Genomic DNA, 12,516 nt, shown 5'->3' with positions numbered 1-12,516 from the left:
ATATACTGTTCTTTCTGCCTGGAAACTGGAGATTGTCCATAGCAACCAAAAAGTGTCCCTTTACGTCAAAAATGGCTTTAGACCAGCTAGAAAACAGCGATAATAAATTAGAACACTTGCAGAATTGAGCGATAGTGAATCGTGGGGTAATTTATTTTTTTACTATTTATTTTTATTTTTTTTAATTATTTATTTTTATTTATTATATTATAATTTATGTTTTTGTGTTTCAAACTTTATCATACCCGGGATATCTACTAGACTCTTGTTTGGACAGATTTAAGTGTGTTATTGTTAAGAATTACAGACCTACAATATAAAACGCCAAATTTCCATGCAAAATAATGGTACCGCTTTCAGCACCTAAAATACGAAATAATCATACCGCCAGGGAGGTTAACAATGTGAATAAAGAATAATATATAAGTGTCCATAAAAATAGTCCCAGTGGTTGGTGTTGGTGACCCGCCAACACTTGGCGTAAAAAAATTATTATATACCAGTGAAAAAATAAAAATAAAATAAACAAAAATACGACAGTCCCATCACCAGATGTGATATTCCTGGATATAGATAGAATAATGATGATGAACCAGGGGGGAAGGAAAAACAGTGTGCTGACAGGTGGGGGCACCTCCGTGTTCCCAGGCCCCTTACCTTACAGCTGTAAGGTATACAGCATATGAACAGGAGGCCCTGCAGACAGGGAAGTCCAACGGTACAGCAGGTGGCGTTGATTGGTAATGTCGTATAACATATGTAGAGACAAAGAACGAGTGGTATATAGTATAATACCGTTTGGTGTGAAGATACAGGTGGGGGGGTTGCACTCACTTTTAAGTGATGAGCGCACGCCTCAACCCACGAACGCCGAGCTCGTATAATACCAGGCTCTGGATCTTCTGAGATATTCTCCCCGCTTCCAATTCCTCACCACTAGGGATGAGCCGAACACCCCCCGGTTCGGTTCGCACCAGAACCCGCGAACGGACCGAAAGTTCACACGAACGTTAGAACCCCATTGACGTCTATGGGACTCGAACGTTCGAAATCAAAAGTGCTCATTTTAAAGGCTAATTTGCATGGTATTGTCCTAAAAAGGGTTTGGGGACCCGGGTCCTACCCCAGGGGACATGTATCAATGCAAAAAAAACTTTTAAAAACGGCCGTTTTTTCGGGAGCAGTGATTTTAATGATGCTTAAAGTAAAAAAAAAAAAGTGAAATATTCCTTTAAATATCATACCTGGGGGGTGTCTATAGTATGCCTGTAAAGTGACGCGTGTTTCCCATGTTTAGAACAGTCCCTGCACCAAATGTCATTTTTAAAGGAAAAAATCTCATTTAAAACTGCTTGCGGGTTTAATGTCATGTCGGGTCATGGCAATATGGATGAAAATCAGTGAGACAAACGGCATGGGTACCCCCCAGTCCATTACCAGGCCCTTTGGGTCTTGTATGGATATTAAGGGGAACCCCGCACCCAAATTAAAATAAGGAAAGGTGTGGGGCCACCAGGCCCTATATACTCTGAACAGCAGTATACAGGCGGTGCAAACAAGACAGGGACTGTAGGTTTGTTGTTAAGTAGAATCTGTTTGTGATTTTGAACATTTTTAACGTGTTTAGCTCCAGCCAAAAAATCTTTTCTAAGCTTTTTGGAAAACATAGGGAAGGGTTATCACCCCTGTGACATTTGTTTTGCTGTCTTTCCTCCTCTTCAGAAGATTTCACCTCACTTTTTTGTCCCAATGAAAAATGTTTTTTGAAAATTTGGGTTTTTTTGTGGAACAAGGATTGGAAAGCATCAGTGGAAAGGAGAAATTGTTTTCCCATATTAACTCTTACAGGAGAGAATTTCCCTTCCTAGGGGTAGATTTCATCTCACTTCCTGTTGTCTCCTTCCGTTTGCAAGTAGGAGTCGTTTGTAAGTTAGATGTTTGAAAGTAGGGTCCTGCCCTATATACTCAGCAGAAATTTGGGCCTTAGGTGTTGCTGTGGCCACAACACTGTAAGCCCTCACAGGGCCCTGCTGTGAAATATTAGATCAAGAATTGTAATTACATGCCCCTGTTGAACAGGAGCTGAAAAATTGGGCCTTAGGCACTGGTGCTGGTGCCACAACACTGCAACCCCTCACAGACACTCTAGTTGGAACGCAGGAACGAGCCCTGCTGCAAAGTATTGCATCAAAAATTGTAATTACACGCCCCTGTTAGACAGGGGCAGAAAAATTGGGCCTTAGGCACTGGTGCTGGTGCCACAACACTGCAACCCCTCACAGACACTCTAGTTGGAATGCAGGAACGAGCCCTGCTGCAAAGTATTACATCAAAAATTGTAATTACACGCCCCTGTTAAACAGGGGCTGAAAAATTGTGCCTTAGGCACTGGTGGTGGCGCCCAGAACCAAAAATGTTCTTACAAGCTATCAGCGTGATGATTGAGGAGGAAGAGGATAATTACTCAGGGATAGTCACTCAGCATCAGCATAGGCAGTCTTTGAAGGGATCTGAGATTTCAAAAAAAATTATTCGGTTACATCAGCATCAGGTGCTTGGTAGCTGGTGGTGATCCAAGACTCATTCATTTTTATGAAGGTCAGCCGATCGACCGAGTCGGTGGACAGACGCACCCTGTGATCGGTTACCACGCCTCCAGCAGCACTGAATGTGCGTTCCAAAATAACGCTGGATGCAGGACAGGCCAGTAGCTCAATTGCATACTGTGCAAGCTCTGGCCAGTGATCCATCCTCAAGACCCAGTAACCCAGAGGATTTTCGGTGGGAAAGGTGTCCAAGTCTGATCTTGCCCCTAGGTATTCCTGCACCATGTAAAACAGACGCTGGCGATGGTTGCTGGAACCGATCATACCTTGGGGCTGCGGACCAAAAAATTGTCTGAACGCATCGGTCAGACGGCCACCTTCTCCACCGCTCCTTCTTTGACTGACCGAAGCCTCAGCAACACGTTGTCCAGAAACAGGAGTTTGTAACCTCCCAGTCTCTGGGAACGCGTTGCACAGACCTTTCTGCAAGGCCTCCCGAAGATGTTTCATCCTCTGCTCCCTCTGCGATGGCAAGATAAGGTCCGCAACCTTACCCTTGTAACGTGGATCAAGGAGGGTTGCCAGCCAGTATTGGTCCTTCTCCTTGATACCACGAATACGAGGATCCTTACGCAGGCTTTGCAGGATCAGGGAGGCCATGCAGCGTAGGTTTGCTGAGGCATTCGGTCCGGAGTCCTCTGGGTCACTAAGAACGACATGGTCCGCAGCCACCTCCTCCCAGCCACGTACAAGTCCATGTGTTTCTTGGGACTGATCCCTTAAAGACTGCTGCTGATGCTGAGTGCCAGGCTCCACCTCCATACTGACACAATCTTCCTCCTCCTCCTCCTCCTCTTCCTCCTCGTCCTCTTCCTGTGTGATCGGCGGGCACGCAGGAACACTGTCTGGATAAAGGGGGCCTTGAGAGCTAAGGAAGTCCTCCTCTTCCTGCCTCTGTTCTGCCTCAAGTGCCCTGTCCATTATTCCACGCAGCGTGTGCTCCAACAGGTGGACAAGGGGGACAGTGTCACTGATGCATGCACTGTCACTGCTCACCATCCTCGTGGCCTCCTCGAATGGTGACAGGACAGTGCATGCATCCCTGATCATGGCCCACTGGCGTGGGGAAAAAAAAACAAGCTCCCCTGACCCTGTCCTGGTGCCATAGTCGCACAGGTACTCATTGATGGCCCTCTGCTGCGTGTGCAGCCGCTGCAGCATGGCCAACGTTGAGTTCCACCTGGTGGGCATGTCACAGATTAGGCGGTTCTTGGGCAGGTTAAACTCCTTTTGGAGGTCCGTCAGCCGAGCACTGGCATTATATGACCGGCGGAAATGCACACAGACTTTCCTGGCCTGCCTCAGGACATCCTGTAAGCCCGGGTACCTGCCCAAGAACCGCTGTACCACCAAGTTAAGGACATGAGCCAAACAGGGCACATGGGTCATTTGTCCCTGTCGGAGGGCAGAGAGGAGGTTGGTGCCATTGTCGCAAACCACCATTCCTGCCTTAAGTTGGCGTGGCGTCAACCACCTCTGAACCTGCCCCTGCAGAGCTGACAGAACCTCTGCCCCAGTGTGGCTCCTGTCCCCCAAGCACACCAGCTCAAGCACCGCATGGCATCTTTTGGCCTGCGTACTTGCGTAGCCCCTTGAACGCCTACGGAGCACCGCTGGTTCCGAGGAAGAGGCCATGGAGGAAGAAGAAGAGGAGGGGGTGGAGGAGAGAGGTGTGTCACAATCAGCATTTTGGAGGCGTGGTGGCGGAACAACCTCCAACACTACTGCACCTTGTCCTGCATCCTTCCCAGCTGCCAGCAGAGTCACCCAATGCGCCGTGAAACTTAGGTAACGTCCCTGTCCATGCCTGCTGGACCATGAGTCAGCGGTAATATGCACCTTACCGCTGACCGCCCTGTCCAGCGAGGCATGGACATTGCCTTCCACATGCCGGTAGAGAGCCGGAATCGCCTTCCGTGAGAAAAAGTGGCGTTTGGGTACCTGCCACTGAGGAACCGCACATTCCACAAACTCACGGAAGGGTGCAGAGTCTACCAACTGAAAAGGCAGCAGTTGAAGTGCTAGCAATTTTGCCAAGCTAGCATTCAACCGCTGGGCATGTGGATGGCTGGGAGCAAACTTCTTTCGGCGGTGCAGCAGCTGGGGCAGGGAAATTTGCCTGGTACAATCTGACGTCGGTGTACCAAAAGCAGATTGCCCACAAGTACTTGGCTGTGACACACCTAATTCTACACCTTCATTCCTCTCACTGCAGGTCTCAGAGAGGACTGAAGGTCTAGTGGGGTTGGAAATCTCAGCTGATGAGGAGCAAGGAGAGATCCTCTTTGTTCTTTGGTGTGGGTCTTTTAGATACGCTTGCCAACGAACTGCATGGCAGGTCAACATATGTCTGGTCAAGCATGTGGTACCCAAGCGGGAGATGTTTTGGCCACGCGAGATACGCTTGAGACATATGTTGCAAATAGCAACATATGAAAAAAGGCCCACACCAAAGAACTTTTTGAATAACGCGCAGAGACTGCAGCGCCCTGCACATGTGGAGCTTTGGGGTGTGATGCAGTCAATGTGCTGCCCTTAGGCTGGCCCCTGGAGGGCATCCTGCCTCGTTGGTGATGTGCCGCCGCCTCCTCCTCCTCCTCCTCCTCCTCTCTCCTATCAGGCACCCACGTTGAGTCAGTGACCTCATCATCCCCTCCCTCCTCATCACTGGAGCAAACCTGGCAGTATGCTGCAGCAGGGGGAGCATGACTGCCAGATTGCTGTCCTTCTTGGGCACCCCCTCTGTCCGTGCTCATGTTACTGCCTTCATCGAGCTCAGTATCGTCATCAGAGCCTTCCAAACGCTGGGCATCCTCCTGGAGCATGTACCCAACACTGTGGTCAAACAGTTCGAGGGAATCCTCATGAGGACATGGTGGAGCTAGGGAAGGAGTCACTGATGACATTGAGCTGAGGGAAGAGGCCGCTGCTTTGCCAGACAAAGCACCCTGGGCATGGGTGAGAGAGGATGAGGAGGATGAGGACGGCTTGGTCATCCACTCGACCAAGTCTTCCGCATGTTGCGGCTCAACACGGCCAGCTGCCGAAAAAAAGGCCAAGCGTGTCCCATGGCCACGTGCTGATGAGGATGCACCGTCTCCACGACCAGCACTAGACACAGAGCCTGCTTGCCCTCTCTTATTGGCTTGTGACTGTCTGCCTCTCCTTCTTGGCCTTCCAGACATACTAATGGCCTGTAGCTGCACTAAGCTGGGATAGAACACCTGTAATTTTCTTCAGGTAGCTTTATATACTGTAACCAGACAAGCCTGCCTGTCAGTAGGAAGATAACAGGAACGGATCTAGCTGAACACTGTGAGCAGGACGCACTGTACTAAATGTAAATAGTCTAGCTGCCTGACCGTGGTACTAATAGGATCAAATAGAACACCTGTAATTTTCTTCAGGTAGCTTTATATACTGTAACCAGACAAGCCTGCCTGTCAGTAGGAAGATAACAGGAACGGATCTAGCTGTACACTGTGAGCAGGACGCACTGTACTAAATGTAAATAGTCTAGCTGCCTGACCGTGGTACTAATAGGATCAAATAGAACACCTGTAATTTTCTTCAGGTAGCTTTATATACTGTAACCAGGCAAGCCTGCCTGTCAGTAGGAAGATAACAGGAACGGATCTAGCTGAACACTGTGAGCAGGACGCACTGTACTAAATGTAAATAGTCTAGCTGCCTGACCGTAGTACTAATAGGATCAAATAGAACACCTGTAATTTTCTTCAGGTAGCTTTATATACTGTAACCAGACAAGCCTGCCTGTCAGTAGGAAGATAACAGGAACGGATCTAGCTGAACACTGTGAGCAGGACGCACTGCACTAAATGTAAATAGTCTAGAAGATAACAGGAACGGATCTAGCTGAACACTGTGAGCAGGACGCACTGCACTAAATGTAAATAGTCTAGAAGATAACAGGAACGGATCTAGCTGAACACTGTGAGCAGGACGCACTGCACTAAATGTAAATAGTCTAGAAGATAACAGGAACGGATCTAGCTGAACACTGTGAGCAGGACGCACTGCACTAAATGTAAATAGTCTAGAAGATAACAGGAACGGATCTAGCTGAACACTGTGAGCAGGACGCACTGCACTAAATGTAAATAGCAGGAACGGATCTAGCTGAACACTGTGAGCAGGATGCACTGCACTAAATGTAAATAGTCTAGAAGATAACAGGAACGGATCTAGCTGAACACTGTGAGCAGGACGCACTGCACTAAATGTAAATAGCAGGAACGGCTCTAGCTGAACACTGTGAGCAGGACGCACTGCACTAAATGTAAATAGCAGGAACGGATCTAGCTGAACACTGTGAGCAGGATGCACTGCACTAAATGTAAATAGCAGGAACGGATCTAGCTGAACACTGTGAGCAGGACGCACTGCACTAAATGTAAATAGCAGGAACGGATCTAGCTGAACACTGTGAGCAGGACGCACTGCACTAAATGTAAATAGCAGGAACGGATCTAGCTGAACACTGTGAGCAGGACGCACTGCACTAAATGTAAATAGCAGGAACGGATCTAGCTGAACACTGTGAGCAGGACGCACTGCACTAAATGTAAATAGCAGGAACGGATCTAGCTGAACACTGTGAGCAGGACGCACTGCACTAAATGTAAATTGCAGGAACGGATCTAGCTGAACACTGTGAGCAGGACGCACTGCACTAAATGTAAATAGTCTAGAAGATAACAGGAACGGATCTAGCTGAACACTGTGAGCAGGACGCACTGCACTAAATGTAAATAGCAGGAACGGATCTAGCTGAACACTGTGAGCAGGACGCACTGCATTAAATGTAAATAGTCTAGATAGAAGATAACAGGAACGGATCTAGCTAAACTGAATACAGTGTATATATATATATGCAACACCTGGGATGCATATATATACACAATACACTGTAAGTGCAGCTAACTGACTGACTGTTCTGCCTAATCTATCTAACTCAAATCAAATGACACTGTCTCTCTCTCTCTCTATCTCTCAGCACACCGGAACACACACTACACAGGGCCGTGTGCAGGCGGCCTTATATAGTGTGGGGTGTGTACTAAATCCCCTGAGCCATAATTGGCCAAAGCCACCCTGGCTTTGGCCAATTACAGCTCTCTCTACTGACGGCGCTGTGATTGGCCAAGCATGCGGGTCATAGTGCATGCTTGGCCAATCATCAGCCAGCAATGCACTGCGATGCCGCAGTGAATTATGGGCCGTGACGCGCCACACGAATTTAGCGCGAACGGCCCATATCGTTCGCAATTCGGCGAACGGGCGAACAGCCGATGTTCGAGTCGAACATGGGTTCGACTCGAACACGAAGCTCATCCCTACTCACCACCCGTTGTGCAGAGTTATATTGTGCGGGATATAGAAAACAGAAACCGCACATAGCATAATCCCGTATATCATATACTTTATTAAAGCACTCACAAAAAGTTCATGCACTTACATTTAAAACACAGCTGGGGGGTAAAACATCCACGAGCGCCGAGCTCGTCACATCCAGCTAGTGTGTGGCAGCGTCCCGTGCTCCTGACGCGTATCGTCACGTCACGTGACTTCTTCAGAGGATAGCATGGGATAGAAGGCCAATGCTTATAAAGGGTCCCCGCGTGATGGACACGCGGCGGCCATTTTCCCGAAGGGCGCTAATGTAAGGAATAGGGCAAGCAACCGGTGGCCATTTTCCCAGAGCTTATCTATATCTTTGTAATGTCAGACGGAGCAATGTGTCAAGCTTTTGAAACGCAGCCAATGATAAGATAACAGTCATGCCGGATAAACAGCCCAGGGCTGTGGGGGGGAGATAAAAGCATACTTAGATAAAAAAAAAAAAAAATCATTAAAAAAATTCTTCATTGTATAAATACACCGATCGACTCACTTAATATTACCAAATGACTTTGATAGATTTTCGATTAATGCCCCTTTTGTAGTAGATTCATATACCCCTGTACACTCTTTGCTGGTATACACCTCCAGTTTATTTATTTGATTTGGTTTGATTACAGCACTTTTTGTTACACAATTTTAAGCGATATCTGTTTGTGCGTACACCTTATTTATTTATTCGCATCTGTGAGTACGCTTTCGCATTATCTATTCACATTTTCAGGTCATTTGGTATTTATTGATTCATTTAGTCTAGCTCCCTTCCTCCCCCCCCCTTTTCTTCCCCCCTTCCCCTTTCTATCACAGCGCAGCCACCACCCTCTTAATTTACTTTTGTTTTTGTCTGTTTTGGAGCAGTCTTGTGTGTTGCAGCAGTGTCCCTTTAGTATAGGGTTCTTTTGACAGCGCAGGAGTTTTTTACACAGTTTTTTCTTTACCCACTCCTTTTTATAACCCCTGCTGCAGTTATGGATATTTTCACCTTTATAGAACGTAGAGAAGTTGACCTAGATGCAGTTTTTAGTTGTGAAGAGAAAACACCTGACAGTACTATTGAAAGCCTGGTACGTAAGTTAGGTCACAATATGGAGAAAAAAGTTAATATGTGGTGGGATGTCACCACCTTTGACAGATACATCAAGGCAAATATTTTGCCCAGACGTCTAAGATGGGACGTTCCTCTGAATGATGGCCTTATAGATCAAGAATCCATCGACAAGTGGTTCAGATTTTTTAATGAGAAGGGTATTGAACTGTTAAAATTTCTGCTGAAAAGAAAGCAGAAGAAAATTAGAAAGGTAGATCAAACAATATCTGACCTTAAAACACAACTTGAGGCATATAGAGATACTGAGGAATTCCAACGCCTTACTATGCAACTTAATAAAGATCTCTCTAGAAAAGATGCCGAAGTCCAGCAGAGAAAAAGCAAAAAATTCTCGAGAGACATTGGCGACTTTAAAAAAGATTTAGTATTTAAATGGCAGAATAATATTGGGCAGATTGAACCCATCTCTGCATCATCCACTCCAGAAAAGATGGTGAAAATTAATCCGGGTCAAGTAGACCTATCTCCTATACCTAGACCATCTCGGTCAGGTACCCTCCGGAAACAGCCGGAGAATTACACCCCCAGAGATGATTCTTCAAGATACCCAAATAATGATACCAGATATAGACATCCCAGCAACAATACTCCATATAACACCCGGAGACAACCTTTCTACCCACCACGTACTCCACAACAGGGATGGAAGAAACCTAATAATAGAAGGAATAATAACAGAAGACCTTACTGGACAAAACCCCCGAATGCATCCAGAGATGGAAGACGACCGCCACAAGAACCACATAGACAAGAGAGACACCCAGCATATCCCTATACACATTATGAAACAAGAGAAAATCAATACGGGCAACACGAGTACTATAGGCCTCGCGATAGAAGTCCGGGCCCAAACTACCATTATGGACCCAGAGAAGGTAGAGATCCACCATATGCACCTTATAGGCCTAGGGAACGTAGTCCTAGAGAAGGTAGAGACCAACCATATGCACCTTATAGGCCTAGGGAACGCAGCCCGATTCACACGCATAATTATTATGCCCCTCTGAGAGATCTTCAAGACCCAGACAGAGATGCAAGATATCAACATGATAACCAATATGAACAAGGTCATAATAGATCTTTTTTAGAGAGAGGAATGGATCACCATCCCCCGAGGAGAATAGAAGAAACAAAGAAGAAAAAAAGCCCCACAGAAGAAGAGGTTGCAGAGCAGGAAAGAGAAAACAAAAGGAAAAGGGAAACTTAGGGGAAGGTATTTTCAAACTCACAGATATACCATTAACTCAGGAAGAACTAACAGTGTTAGATAAAGGGCTAAAATACGCACCTGTAAAGAATTTAAACAAATTTGAAACATACATTAGTATTCAGAAATATGTAAGAAAATTAAACATTAAGAAATATTTATTGGATAAACCCATTAGTACTACCACTGTGCAAGAAGATCCAATATTACATAGTAGTCTGAGGAATAAATCCATCTATAACCCTAAACCAAAGAACAACACCCACATAGAGGTGTTTAAGGACCTGGTAACAGAAGAAATTAAGAACCTAACATATAAAAAAAGAGAAGAACCCAGAGTGATACGGACTGGAATTCAAAAACTTACCAAAAGGAAGGACCTTGTTATCAGGCCTTCAGATAAAGGTGGTGGCATTGTGGTTTTGACCACGGAACAATATCACAATGGCATTCTGAAACTATTAGGAGATTTGAATACATATACCATACTCCCCAATAACCCTATATTCAAATGGAAGAAAGAACTTGAACAGGTAGTCCAACTAGGCCTAAAAAAATGCATACTCACTAAAAAAGAAGCTAAATACTTGCAGAACACCAATCATTTATGCACTACCCAAAATCCATAAGGATAAAACTAACCCTCCTTATAGACCAATTGTTAATGGCATAGAATCGATTACAGCAAGACTGGGCGAGTATATCGACAAGTACCTTCAGCCTGCAGTCCAAAGTACGAAAGCCTACCTGAGAGATACGAAACAAATGCTCTAGTTATTAGAAGGGAGAAATGACACCGGCACCATCTGGATGGCTACAGCTGACGTGTCATCACTTTATACCATCATACCCCATTTCGCGGCTTGCGAAGCCGCGAAGTGGGGTTTGAGAAAATTTACCAAGCTCCCCCTCCACCAAAGGAAATTTCTCGTTAAGTGCCTTGATTTTTGCTTGAAACATAGCCATTTTTGGTATTGTAAACAATTTTATTACCAGAAAACAGGAGTAGCTATGAGGGCAAAATTTGCCCCCAGCATTGCAGGACTGTTTATGTCCCAATGGGAAGAGGAAATGGTGTTCTCAGATCCCCCTAAAGAACTTCGTATGTTTAAAAGGTACATCGACAATATTTTTATTATATGGGAGGGTGAAAGAGATCGTCTAACATAATTTTTTCTCAAATTGAATAACAATGTTAATAACATTACACTGACCTGGCAAATTGAAGAACAGTCCATTTCATTCTTAGATTTGGAGATCTCACGTATCAATAACCAATATATCACCAAGACTTTTTTCAAAAATGTCGACCGTAACAGCTATTTGCCTTTAAGCAGCTGCCACCATAGAAACTGGCTATTCAACATCCCCAAAGGCCAGATAATGCGATTAAGACGCAACTGCACTCTAGATGAGGATTTTCATGCGCAAGCCATGATGATTGGAAAAAGGTTTGTAGAAAAAGGATATGACCAAGAATTCATAAATGATCAAATAATGGAGGTTGGACGGATGCAAAGACAGGGACTACTCGAGGATAAAACACCTACCCGTCAACAGGATCAGGTTCCTTTAATCTTTGATTATAACTTCCAACATAAGAAGATTGAAAGTATCATATCCCGTCATTGGCATATCCTTAAATCGGATAAAGGCCTGGGAGAAATATTACCAGAAAAACCTGTATTTATATACAAAAGGGCATCTACCCTGAAAGATCGACTAGTCAAAAGCGTGATTGATCCCCCAAAAAAACTTTTTTCTTTCTTCACTGGAAAAGGATTTTATCCTTGCAAACGCTGCTATGCCTGCACCCGAACAAAACACCCAAATCAAAAAGTATTCTCATTTCAATCAAACAGCAATGGCACCAAATTCAATATTAACGAGTTTATTGGATGTAATACCGAAGGTGCGGTCTATGTATTGGAGTGCAGTTGTGGCCTCCAGTACGTAGGCCGCACTAAAAGATTATTAAGAATTCGTATTAAGGAGCATGTTCAAAATATAAAAAATGGCTTCGACAAGCATAATGTCTCTAGGCATTTTGATAAACATCATAATAGAGACCCAAGGCATTTGAGATTTTGGGGTATTGAACCCTACAGGAGACCATGGCGAGGGGGCCATAAAGTGAGGGCTCTAAGCAAATTAGAGTCCAAATTGATATATTC

The 12,516-nt window shown here is 45.2% G+C and overlaps 1 protein-coding gene across 1 annotated transcript in view; it reads right to left on the bottom strand.

The window, feature by feature from the left end:
• The window catches only part of TBXA2R (thromboxane A2 receptor), an 892,108-nt gene that overhangs the window by 266,481 nt on the left and 613,111 nt on the right, over positions 1-12,516 (bottom strand). The window lies entirely within an intron of this gene.

Source organism: Aquarana catesbeiana, linkage group LG01, assembly GCF_042186555.1.
Source record: "Aquarana catesbeiana isolate 2022-GZ linkage group LG01, ASM4218655v1, whole genome shotgun sequence".
NCBI classification, from domain to species: Eukaryota; Metazoa; Chordata; class Amphibia; order Anura; family Ranidae; genus Aquarana; species Aquarana catesbeiana.
The sequence above is the reverse complement of the archived record's forward strand: the minus strand, read 5'-3'. Positions and strand labels throughout refer to the sequence as shown.